Source organism: Bactrocera neohumeralis, chromosome 5, assembly GCF_024586455.1.
Source record: "Bactrocera neohumeralis isolate Rockhampton chromosome 5, APGP_CSIRO_Bneo_wtdbg2-racon-allhic-juicebox.fasta_v2, whole genome shotgun sequence".
Classification (NCBI taxonomy): domain Eukaryota; kingdom Metazoa; phylum Arthropoda; class Insecta; order Diptera; family Tephritidae; genus Bactrocera; species Bactrocera neohumeralis.
Genome location: NC_065922.1, coordinates 15,959,295 through 15,972,601, shown reverse-complemented (window position 1 = coordinate 15,972,601; position 13,307 = coordinate 15,959,295). Strand labels below are relative to the sequence as shown.

At 37.6% G+C, this 13,307-nt stretch overlaps 2 non-coding genes across 2 annotated transcripts; both read right to left on the bottom strand.

Annotated features, from left to right (window-relative positions):
- Positions 1-5,379: 5,379 nt before the first annotated feature.
- Positions 5,380-5,451, bottom strand: Trnag-ucc (transfer RNA glycine (anticodon UCC)). Its single transcript has one exon. It is a non-coding gene; the product is annotated as a tRNA-Gly (tRNA).
- A 781-nt stretch (positions 5,452-6,232) lies between these two features.
- On the bottom strand, positions 6,233-6,304 carry Trnag-ucc (transfer RNA glycine (anticodon UCC)). The gene has a single exon. It is a non-coding gene; the product is annotated as a tRNA-Gly (tRNA).
- Between the last annotated feature and the right edge of the window lie 7,003 nt (positions 6,305-13,307).

Below are 13,307 nucleotides of genomic sequence, written 5' to 3'. Positions count from 1 at the left end.
AGAACGATGAACCGTTATTAGAAAATTATGCTCTCTCAATTTTATGAAGATAGATAACTCATATTTTCCGATACTTGCGGTATAAAACCAAGCGAAAGTTCGAACATATTTCTATTGGGTATACATATGTGGACCAAGATGATTGATCCGATTCAACCCATTTGTGACATATTCTCTCTGAGTTTATATGCTTACGGATTGACCGATATTTTTGGTAAAAAGTTCGCGATTGAAACGTTGATCCACATATTCGGGGACTGGGGGCTTGAATGGTTTTGGAATTGGACCAATTTTTGGTCGTAAAGTGGGAGATCTTAGAAGCACTATTCGAGCAGAGTTTTATTCCGATACATTTAATGGTGCTTGAAAGTGAAAAAATCATACAAAATTTAGAACTATTTTACATGAGAAATAAGTGTGATTGTAGTCCGATTTAGCTTACTTTTACATTGAAGGATAGGAATGTCATAATAACATTATGTACTAAATTTAGTTGATATCGGTCGAGTAGTTCCTGAGATATGGATTTTCACTCATCGCCTAATATTGACCAAGGCTGCTATTAAGTCCACTTGTGTCATCCGAGATGTATTTATTTATAGACTTATCGCACTTGTATTAGCTTCTAACTGAACCGTTATATGGGAAGTGGGAGGAGTTACCAGCCGATTTCATCCATTTTTAAAGTGTCGGTAGTGTTTAGTAGCACCAGGCACTTTCAAAAATATTTATATATATATGTATATATCCAGATATAGTATATATGTTCATATGTACTTCACCTTATTCTTTTACGGTGCATCGTAGGTAAATATAATGCCATACATCCGCTGACATGCTGCCTCTTGATGGTGCACGCTCGCGCCAACACCACGAAGAAATGACTCAATTAGCTTCAGTGGCTTACTCCGCGCACTGTGTAAATCATAATGTTGCACATTTTATATGCCACATAAAATGCGATGGTGGCATTTCCTTACAAGCTATTATAAACTGTACTTCTTCGTGCTCTATGTGTTCTTGTTAGGCAATGGATTATGCGTTTATTTGAGCCATAAAACAATCGGTCAACAAGACGCCCAAGCACGTGTGCTTTTTTATGTATATGTGTGTGGGTTATTATGCGTGCTGGAAGTGCTTTACTTTTTAGCATGAGAAAATTTCAATATTTGTATGAATACATGTACATATGTATGTATGTATTTGTGTAAGTAATCCTGTACTTCTGCCTCTCAGGGTCAAAGTAATTTATGCCTAATTAAAAGTGACACAAAACAAGCACAGGCAAACCAGTGGTACTAACAACAAGAAGAAAAGCTCATCAACTCATTCTGCAGTGTGCTGTCTCTTAAAAAAGAGGTGAACGATGACTTAACTGCCGAAGGTTAAAAGTTTAGTGGATCAATGGATAAGTGGATATATCTGTTTGCGAAGAAGCAATACCTTCAGCCTCGAAGCAAGGCTCGGACGAAGAAGGTCAGTCACTTACTATCCTAAACCTCTTGATTGCCGAAATTTTCCCTCAATCGACTTATCTGCATTAATTAAAGATGCACTTTTTCCGAAAAGAACACACGACTCAGAGAAAGATCCAAGCTGTTAAGTCGGAAACAAGAGGTAAATGGTGAAGCAGTAGTTCAAGTGAAACGATCCGAAAATTTGATTAATAGACTCTAAGTCCATAAAATGTAGTATCACTTTTCCTAATAAGACTTTCTTAAGACTAAGCAACTAATGGAGAAATTAGATTCTCTCATTCTCTCGGTTAACAAAGGTAACACTTTATGTGGTAAACATCTCATGGGTTTCCCTTTGATGAATCAAGCTTGTTGAAAGTCGTGGTTATAGCGCGTGAGATGCAGTTTTACTCAGAGATACTCCTTTAATCGAAGGCTATTTTCGGTCGAAAGCTTATTTTACAAAATCTGAGAGCTCCAATAAAAGCTTTCAACAAAGAAAGACAAAAGATATTATATATAGTATTATAGTGGTCGGATCTACTTTAACTATTATTTTCCAGAATTCAGGCGAAAACTTCATTCGGGCTAAAGCTCTTTTTACTATTCGTGAAAGCTCTAATGAAAGCTCTGATTTGAGATGTAAAATAATAATATATAAATAAAATGTATTTTTCTTACAAAAAAAAACTTCTGTTCGAGTATTCCGAAGCGGATGAAAGCAACTCTTACAAAAACTGAAAGCTCCCCCAAAAGCTTAAAACAAAGGGTGGAAGAAGCTGTATGTACTAATACAATTTTTATTTTCTTGAATTCAAGCGAAAGCTTTCTTTTGACGAAAGTTTTTTCTTGACGAAAGCTTTTACTTACAATTAGTCAAAGCTGCAATAAACAAAAAAGAGGATTACTTCTATGTACTGCTATCATGATTACATTTTCTACTTTTATTTTTCTGACTGCAGACGAAATCTCTCTCCGGAGCTCATTTAAAAACTCTTCTTACAATTAGTGAAAGCTATAATAAGAACTTCCAATGTAGAAAAAGAAGAGTCTCTATGTACTACTGCAATGATTGGGAGTTTCCCTTGAAATGTGATTTTCTCGAAAAGCTCTATCTGGATGAAAGCTCTTCTTCCAATAAGTGAAAGCTCTATAAAAAACATTTAAAAAAGTAAGAGAGGAGTTATAAATAACTCTTTAAAGATTTCATTTATGATCTTACAACGATTGTATAGTATTAATCTTAAACTAGTCTTCAGGTAAACTAAACATAGAACATAAAGCTTTACTGATTTGTAATTCAATTTGAAGTTAAAAACCACTGTGCGTGATAAAAACTGAATTAAAATAAAAAAAAAATTGTGTTGCGTTTCTGCGAAGTTGCATGCCACGCACGCACCACGCAACTAAAAAGGCACAAGTGTTGAAGAAAAAGGTCAAAATTTACATGAACATATTTATCGCACTTTTTCTACTTTATATATGTAGCTACATATAGTACATACAGGTATGTATGAATGTGTGTAATATAAAGGGTATAGCAATTGATTAACAAGCCAGCTTGTATGCCTCTTTAAAGCCCAAACCAGTCAAAAGGTCCAATCAGTCAGTCATTTAGGGGCCTATCAGTGCATGTACGAACCTATAGCTTTATCTATGTATATGTGTATGTGTGTGCGCGCTCCAATAACATGCCTCTACGTCAGCGTCTCATTTGGTGGCCACGATGCGCACGGTTTCTTGCACTCATTAGTTGTGTAGTCGCTGTTGTCGTCTCCCACAACGTGAATTAAGATAATCTCCTGCCAGGCCGCTTGGCAAAATGCTTCATGCTGAGCGCGTTGAGTGCGCCATTTGCGCGTGCGCACACAGCCTACCCACAATTGGACGATTTTGCAAATGAATTGTGCGCGTTTTGCGGCCGATTTCCACTGAATGATTATGTGCTTCGAAGCACAAGAAGAAGAAGAAGAATAATAAGAAAAAAACCAGTGTACAGTATTTAAGAGTATATGTATTTATATGAGCTTATAAAGATTTTAATTCAAACTGCACTTATTTACTTGCCACTCGGCGCTTGTTCGCTGTTTGGGCCCACACTTTGCGACCAGCGCCGATTGCCTGTGAAATTGAAAAACTTAGTAATGCAGTGCTAAGTTGTTGCAGCTTAAATAAAGCATAAAGAGAAACAAAGCAAAAAACCGTTACTAATTGCAACTAAAGTTAAGTGGCATAAAATGTGTTGTTGTAATTCCTTTTCTCTATATGTTGACCACATCAGGCTTTCTGATTAATCACCGTCATTAGCTATTAACTCGGATGATGGCCGTTAAGTACAAATATTTTTTATTGTATACCTTTTTTGTTGTTGTTACTGGTGTTGTTATTCTTGTTGTTGTTGTTGTAAGTGATTAGCTGGTGTAATAGATTTTATAATTTTTATTTTGATTAAGTGATTAATGTTGGCATCGACACTTTGTAAGCCAATCGCCTAAGTGGATTACTTAACTCACACTTAGTCAACTTTGCAACATTTTTATATACATACTCTGAACAAGGTATGTGAACTTATAAGCTTTACTCTTGTCTTACAACAGCGGGGCAGTTAAAATTATTATTTTACCTCCTCATCCTCCAAGCAATTTCAGCAATTCCATCCCTCACGACTTGGAGTTTCGGACTAAAGGCGGTCAGAACCTCTAAACTAGGGGCAGGCATACTCTGCTGAGAGTAGAGAGCTGACTAGACCTCTTGCGATGCAGTCTGACCCAAAACGAACTGTCAATTTCGCTCATAATGACAGCTGATTAGCGCTTACTGGGCTCATATAAGGCCTACAAACCAACAGCAAACCCAAAAATATAGCAGAACTCTAACTCAATGATAGAATCTTTCCATGCAAGCTCATCACACTTGCAATTCTCAATTTTTTTTTAAGACTAGGTTCTTTTAATTTTCACGACGTTGCTGAATTCAATCGATAACTAGTTCAGCTTGACTCTATGCATAGCTCGAATATACACTGAATTAACTCTGAAGTCCTTGCCTATCTGTCAGAGTAAACACTTACTTCTAAGAACGTGGCTGCACTTAATGACATCCATCTCTGTCTCTGTCAGTTGTCTGGAAGAATTACCATAGACATACTACTTATATAGATATATAAGGAAACGAAAAGACAGACGAGTTGGCTAGGAACACAATTCGCCTAACTTGATGCAGTCCATTCAGCTGCTTCAAGTGTTGTTTCAAGTAACGGATCTCAGAGAAACTTCTCAGGTTCTGAAGCACTAGCAATACAGAACATAGGGTAATGTTAATGGTGGGCAGCTTCTACTTTAAGAAAGTTACTAGCGGTCATCACAGGGCACCTAACCTTAAGATCCCACCTTCACAAATTTGGAAAAACGGATTCGACAAAATGCAGGGCAGGTGCAGGTAATTATGAGACACTGAAACATTATCTTTGTGAATGCCCAGCCTTCAGCCGGATGATATGGGATATATTTACTGCTCCCAATGCTCCAACTTAAAAAACATTGAGCAGCTTGGGGGAAAAAAATTAGATATCAAAATTACTGAGTAGCTGGATAAGACTAAATTTGGTTACCATCAGAGAGCACAACGGGCCTAATGTTGGCTTAAGTGCGGCGGCCTACGGTCTGGCGCTTCTGTTTTCAACCAATCAACATACTCCTTTCCAATCTACCGCCTGGACTTCGGTCCTTTGTTGGCATGAGCGACGAGTAGCGTACCGTGTATTATCAGTCAAGAGAACAGCGCTCGCAGAGTTAAGTGTTCACCTCCGTACCGCTAATGCCACTTCAATATTCATCTCTCAACTTAATGGTATTTCCTGTAAGTCGAATGGATCCCATTTGTAACTTTTTGATCACTATTAAAAAGAGATTAAGAAAAAGTGTGCGTCGGCCGGGAATCGAACCCGGATCAACTGCTTGGAAGGCAACTATGCTGACCATTACACCACCGACGCAAACAATTCCGAATGTCGGCGTGTTGCTTGATGTTTCATTAAACTTAATTAAATTTTTATTTACACGATTAAGTTACTGTTAAGCCGAGCTTTTATGCTATTTAAAGTAATGGCATCAGGCGAAACTGCAACAAGAGTTTGCAAGAGATTATGAACTTGGATTATGTCGTTTTGAAATATGAAGAGATTGGAAATGGAAACCTTATCTAGTTAATAGTACTACCTTACTCCAGAAGAGCCATTTAACGATGTTCCAAATATGTTAGCTATATATTGTAAAGTGATTTTTAACTGACATTGCCGCAAGAAGACCATAATCTCCTGGTAATCAAACCATTGATATTCTAACAGATAAGTAAGAGAAGTATAGTTCAAGAACAGAGATTAGAACAAAAATAAGACTAGAGATCCAATTTAACTTCGATATTTTCCTTTCACAGGATAATATTTTCAGTCAAGAGCTTATTTTACAATATCTGAAAGCTCGAATAAAAGTTTCCAACAAAGAAAGTGTAAAAGTTTTTTGTAACTAACTATATGGAGATCGAATATACCTTCAACGATTATTTTCCAGAATTCAAACGAAAGCTCACTCCGGCCGAAAGCTCTCTATTGTGGTATACGTGCACTTAGAGCTAACAGCCAGCCTGGCTCAATTATGAGAATACTTTTATCTAGTAATCATTTGTATACATGATAACGGATCATATCCCGTTAAGATGAAAAATATAATTTTCAGTGTCCAAGCAAAAGCTTATCCGATGCATCAACAAAAAAACTGTGCGTCGGCCGGGAATCGAACCCGGATCAACTGCTTGGAAGGCAACTATGCTGACCATTACACCACCGACGCGCATAAATTAAGTTGAACTAACAGTTTTGGTGTCTGGGATTTTTATAAAATATAATATATTTTTTTATTTACTTTATATAAATATTATATTTACAGTAAATTTAGGGTTATCTAACAGCTGTGGAAATAGAGACCTCGCTATTTACTTGAGAGTAATATATAACTATGGACATAGAAGAAATATATAGTTGGTACATAAGTATTTGTTAAGTTCGACTGCTTATTCTAGACTTAGCTTTCGAACTAGTAGGAAATAGACTAAGCACGAATACATATCTACAAGTGCTATCTAATCTTCCAAGACCCAAATATAATTTTTTCCTCACTCAAAGCACGAAACATAAAAAATACTCATGGCATTGTCAAATGATACTCAAAAAAAAGTAAATTTCTAACAAATTAAGCTTTTGAGCTAGTATTATTCTCCAAGCTAAGCTAAAGTTGTTGCGGTGCGCTGGAGAGTTCAAAGCTTTGTGCAGTTCGCACGCAGCAGAGGAAACACGCACAAAACGAAACGAAACGAAATATGCGAGTTTAAGCATCAGCTGTCATGGCGGCATGCAACGTGGGCCAACAGTCATACAAACAACAAATACACACATACAAACGATGCTTGCAACAAGGCGTTACAGCAAAACTGCTAATGTGTTGCAATGCGGAAAGGAGAGTTTGGTGAGGTGCGAAGTGGTAGAGTGGGTGTGGGGGGGAGATCGCTCATAGACCTCGACGCGTGCCTTTGCAGCGATTTATTTCTTGCTGGTGGAAGGATTAAGGTAACTCCAAAGATGCTAAAAGAAGAACAAGCGCCATATACACGAACATATGTATAAGAGCCCAAATATGACTATTGCGAATGGAAACAGCTCGAAAGTGCTTATAAGTATTGCCCGGTTCGTAATATCTATATATGTATGTTTATATATACACCGTATTTCTCTTGACAATGTGGGTGTCACAACAACAACAACCTTATTACGTTTAACGCTAGCATCATTATCATCATTGCCGCCATCATCAGTGGAATTCATCAATCTTTGCCAAAAACTTGCGCCATCTATACAGGGGCCTTCACTACTTATATACAAATATATGGAAATATATACCTATATATACATAAGTACCTACATACTTACATAGAGTGTAAATGCATTCTTCGCAGTAGACTGCTTGCAATATTCTTAGGCGACGAAGGGCTACGCTGAAAATGTGACGCGTCTGAAAAGAAAACATAAAAAACAATAATAAAATGCAAAAACAAAAAAAAAATCGTTGAATTAAGTGTGGGTAGTACGAAGAGTTCTACTTAAAATCTTAAAAAATTTGGCTAAAGAAAAACCTGTTGAGAAATTTGGTCTAGTAACGATAATTTGTAATTGTAATAGATGAAAAAAAAACACATCTTATCAAAAAGTTCTTTTTAGTAAAAATATCGATATTTTATATATTCGATAAATTTATATCGATAACTTTCGATAACACATTTTTCTATCGCTTGCATTTTAATTGCAATCGTCGTTGGTATTCTGTTTATTTTTTCTTATTTATTAATGTTATCGATGTTTCAAATAAATGTTATCGATATTATTAGTTCCAAATATTATACCGTGGTATACAAAATTTTTCTACCAACATTTCGCATACAGTTAATTCAATTTGAAATATAAAATGTCTACTAAATTTCAAGCCCATAACGTATCGACGTCGATAAAATGTTATCGACTTAAATTATTATATTATAATTTTGCTTTTAAAAAATTATTTATTAATTAACACTTTTTTAAATATTTTAATTTATATTTTGGTGAACTGCTGTGTTTTTTCTACTATTTATTTAATCAGTCATTAATTAATCGATAAAAAATTTAAAAAAAATTTTTTTTTTTTTTGAGTTTCACGAAGCAATCAAATTTATAGATAACTTTAAGTATTGGATATATGTTTATTGTAAAATATATGGATAAAAAGAACAGTAACTAAACTGCCGATAAGAATAATCATTTTAATCAGTATTACATATGTATATATATCAGAACCTCAAGAAAGATACAAAGAACTTGAAATAAGAATATTATTGAAACTATTTCGGTCAGAAATCTGTCAAAAAAAGTTCCATTTCTGACTCAATCCTTTTCAGTTTAAATTTTTCTGCATGACCCTTATTTTTCGTTCTTGCTGATATGTACTTGTAGACATTCTTGTTGTGAAATATTCACTTAGGAACGGCTTGCAACCCATTTCCAGCCTGCTGCTTGTTAAAGCGTCTACTTCTAAAACAATAGATAACCTCAATTTTCTTGGCACTCGCAACTTACGGTAAGCAGTTTTCCCCCTACGACTAAGTTTTACGGCTTTTCTTGAAGAGAATATTTTGTGCGAGTTAAAATATGTTTTCACTTTTTTATTTGGTCTCAGTTCCATTGGTTGATGCTACGAAGGGAGTGAAGGGAGAAAACGTGTGACAGTTAAATAGCGGGAATATTCTCTTACGTTATTTTGATAGTCGTTTTTAAGCACTAATAGCACGTTCTACATATCTGTTTAAAAACTGTTGCCTACATTTATGCTACCAAACTAAGATTTTGGGATTCTAAAGATGTAAGGCATAAAATATGGTAAAAGTCAAAAAAATAAAAACAAAACTATATTTTTTAAAAGCTCTCAGCTGTTTGTTTGGTAGTTAGTGTTTGGAAACAATCAAAATTTCTAAAAGTTTTAGGAAAGCTCTATGGACAGAGCTTTCATATTCATAAACTATTTTTATTTAAGGCTCAATAGGCAAAGCTTTAATTTTTTTCAAACTCTTAAAAGACTAAGGACTATATTCCACGAAAATTTGGACTCTCAGTGTAACAAAAAAATAAATAAGTTCAAATAAAGCTTTTATTTCGCCACAAAGTTGTTTTTGCATTTGTGTGGTATACAGCACTGTAAAAGCTCACACGGCGATAAATTAATGCTTGCTTGGTAAAAAATGGTAAAACTTAAAGTTTGAGGATTCTCTAGAGACAGAGCTTTCATATTCAGTAAATACTTAAAAAAATTACAGTTTTTTTGGATTTTGTTCAAGTACATCTAGATATTATCATACAAAGTTTTTATTAATAATGGTCGGCCGAAGCTCAAGAAAAAGTTTTTAATTTTTGAAAAAAACTTCCTCGAACTAAAACAGCTTTCTAGAACTAAAAAAAAGCTTTTCTCTTAAAACTTTGAATTTTGTTGATTTTAGCTATATATACACAAAGCTAATGAAGCTTTTTCTACTTTTTCACAAAAAGTATAAGAAGGTAGAGCTTTATTCCTCCCACTTTATCATTCCATTAACCGTAAGACCGTATCTTACTACACCTTCCAGGGTGCACACAAGCACAAATGCTAAATATGGGCACCTCCTGCATATCCTCTTTACTGACCACTCGTTATGGATGTGGTAGCCGCGTCTGCCACATGCACCAAAAAGCAACAACTAAACTCAAATTGAAGAAAGGCCAAAACAAAAATATCCAATGTGCCGGGGAAAAAATCCAAAATTCAAAAACAAAAACAAAAAAACACTTGAAACGCCCATGCAATTTGCAGTTATGCGATTTTGCCATTTTCTCGACTTTTTTCCTGCCCAGCATCCGTCAGACGCTCACAACGCTGTCTTTCCTCTACGGCCGAGTGCTGCGTTCTGTGCGCAGGACATGCACAAACAGCATGAAATGGCATTAGCAACAACAACAACAGCAGCAATAATGTGTGTGGCATTCAGAAATTCTGTGTTGCAGCAAAGAAAGAAAAACTAATTCGATTAATCATCAGCAACGGCGATGGGCTTTTTTGCGATTCACTTTTTGAAGGTGTGCCTGCAGTTGTGCGAGTGTATGTGTGTGTTTTAGTGTGCGACGGGGAATACACATACATATAGGATGTTGCATAAAAAGGCGCAAACGAAGGCGCACACAGGAAATCGCCTCCGACAGGATTCATTTGCGCCAATGCGCTGCAAAACTGCCACATGCGACCGCCACCCGCCCCCTGCCCGGCCTTATGCCTGCGGCAGCAGTTCAGTTATTTGGTGGTGCGACGCATTTCGTGTGGCAAGTTTATGGTGGCACGTTCGTTCGATTGTCTGCCTATCGTCCGCGTGCAACCCCTTGGGTGCGCCCAGCCGCTGCCGACGCAGCATGCAAGCGAGTCATCAAGTTTTTATGCGTTTTACGTTTCGTGTTGCACCAACGACAGGCAGCGGGGAGTAGCAACAGCAGCAGCAGGGCGTGTGTGTTAGGCAGCAATCTTGCTTGGGTGGCTGTGCAACTCTGCTTGTGCTCTTTTTAGCTCCGCGCCATACATCAGCAATATTAACGACAACAACAACAGCAGCGTCGTATGTGCCACATGTGCATTTGTAAGCCAGTTGGATTTTCGCTTCTTCACTTTTGTTTTTCCTTTTCTAGTTTTAGAATTTCTTCGCATTTTCACAATTCGTTTTTGCTTTTCTCGTTGTTTTTGCATCTACTCCTTTGATGGAGCCCGGCTGGTGTATGCGTTTGTTTGCCGTCTCGGCGTGCATAAAATGAAAATTGGCAGCGGCCTTTGACCAGTGGTCACTTCCGTTGAGCTTTTTTGCCCTCCTTGCCCGAGTCGCATTGGTCCGTTCGGTTAGTTGAGTTGTCGGCGCTTTCGTCCTTTTTGCAGCGCTCTGCCCGCCTGCTCTCCTGCTTGATGCATATTCATTATTTACTTTGTCATCCGTGGCGCCACATACGCGCGCACTTATAGATAGGCAGTTGCGTTTTGGTGCGCAGTTTCGGCGTTTTTTATTCAGTTCGGAGTCAACCGTAAATTCGCATTGTTGGTGGAGTTGCTTTGTTTTCGTCTGTGTTTGATTTTTCTTTTATTTTTGGAACAAACTATTTGCATTTTGCCTACGGGATCACTTCATCTTCCGATGGTTTAATCAGTTTTAAGGATTAGGTTCTTAGTTTGCCTCTCGTTCAGATTTTTTAGACATTTTCCTATTTATGTTCCTTCATTTAGCAATATATGTGTTCGGACAATGAATATGTGTGTGAGTAGAAGGCGATATTTCACATTTCTTTAATTATAAATACCTCGAGTAAACTCTGACGAGGTCCCATAATTATATTAAAGATGGACTGGAGCAACTTCTAACTAAGGCTCATTACTTAAACTCAAGCGTTCGTCCTTTTGGCTGTTTGGCGCTAATTGGATACTCCAAGTGTAGCCAGGTTCTTCTCCATCTGGTCTTGCCAATGGAGTGAAGGTCTTTCTCTTCCTCTGCTTTCCCTGTTGGGTACTACGTCGAATACTCTCTGAGCTGGAGTATTTTCATCCAGGCGGACGACATGAGCTAGCCTTCCGGAGGATGAGCCTTGTGAAAAAGTCAAAGTCAAAGTGCTCAAGCAGCTCACAATTTTCGGTCTTAGACCAAGTAGCCAAAAAACCATCCGTTTGAAGTGAGAAGGTGAAACATCCCTCCCCAGGGTTGTGCGCTGGGTTTGGGACTTGCCACGTAACAAAGAACAGAACAGTCTCGGATGAGAGACCCCCTAATGGAATTTATGTAACTAAAATAGATCCAAACATTCTTCCGAACACCTTTTAACCGAACCTGTGCACACTCTTCAATTTCTAATAGAGCTGGGCACTCACAGAGAAGCGTAAGACCATTTCCTTATTTCTAACGAATTTGCAGCTGTGGCACATAGTCTTTTAGGGTATTCTTCTTGTTAACGTATCTTCTCCAAATGACCAATGCCCAGTTATGGTATCTGAGAGGGTGTAAATACTTTTTTGGACCTACTTTATAGGTTCTTCTAAAGGCTCCTAACTTAGAGGTGTTTTTCGTTGCGGACCCTATACAATACGAAAAGAGCTACGAGAAGAGGAAATCTCCACAGTCAATAAATGCTCGAGTTTTATTAGGAAAAATTCGATACAAAATGATTCAAGAAACTAATTGTTTTCCGCAGGAACAAATCAAAGCAGTTAGTGTGATTTTATACAGATGGGATTTTATACAGGTCACTGCAGGCTAAGGTGTTATCTGCACAGATTAAGGTCGGCCACAGTTTCAGATTCTTGAAGAATGGTCTTGCATACCTTGCAGAAGGTGGCTTTTGTAATCTGTCCCTTCTGAAGCTCTTGTCTCTCGGATCCCTTTGTTTTTAAGCTCTGGTTCTTTAAGATTTACCTTGCTGTGGATGTTCTCAAGGACCTCGGCGTAGTTATAGACTTCTGCTGGCTTTATGATCACGACCTCGTTTGGATATTATATTACATAAATGCTTTCTGACTTGCGGCTATATTTTTCTTGTTGTCTCTCTTTTGTGTTTTTATGTGCTTCCTCCACTGTTCCTTTCTTTACGTGGGTGTTCTTTTCTCTTTGAGGCAAAACATTTTGCCACAGGCCGTCCTTTTTGTTTCTTGGTCGCAATGTTTCTCGAAACTCCACAGGGCTTGTTGCGCGCCGCTTCGAGGTTGCTGACTCGGGGGTCGTGATGCGTCTGCTTAGATGTCCCCGTCGTTTCTCATTTTCTGCCAAGAGCCAGTTTCTACGGTAATTATTGATTACGTTGAAGAGTTCGCCTAGCTGAGCCTTTCCGATATTAACATCCTTTCATAATTTCCTCGATACCCTTGTACTTCTCTAAAGATTTCTCTTCTGCTCGTCTCATATGAGTAATGCATTCTTGTTTCAGTAAGTTTTGATGTCCTTTTTTGGTGCCAACTGAGGAGCTCTTCCCTTCTCCTTGTTTTGCTGATGGTGCGTGTGTGGCCGGAGTTTCCCTTGAGGCTATCTTTTATCCAGTTTCGTCCGATTGTTTTGCAGTGATGGTGAAAATAGGAGATCTAAGTATCCTATTACTTTAACGGAAGACGGTAACGTATTTCTCGTCTTGACCATATTTATTTTGTTGTTTTTTTTGTTGGGGTTTTTGTTGTTGTTGCGGTGTATTCATTTTTTTCATGTGGGTCTCCGCTTCAAGCCGCTATCTCC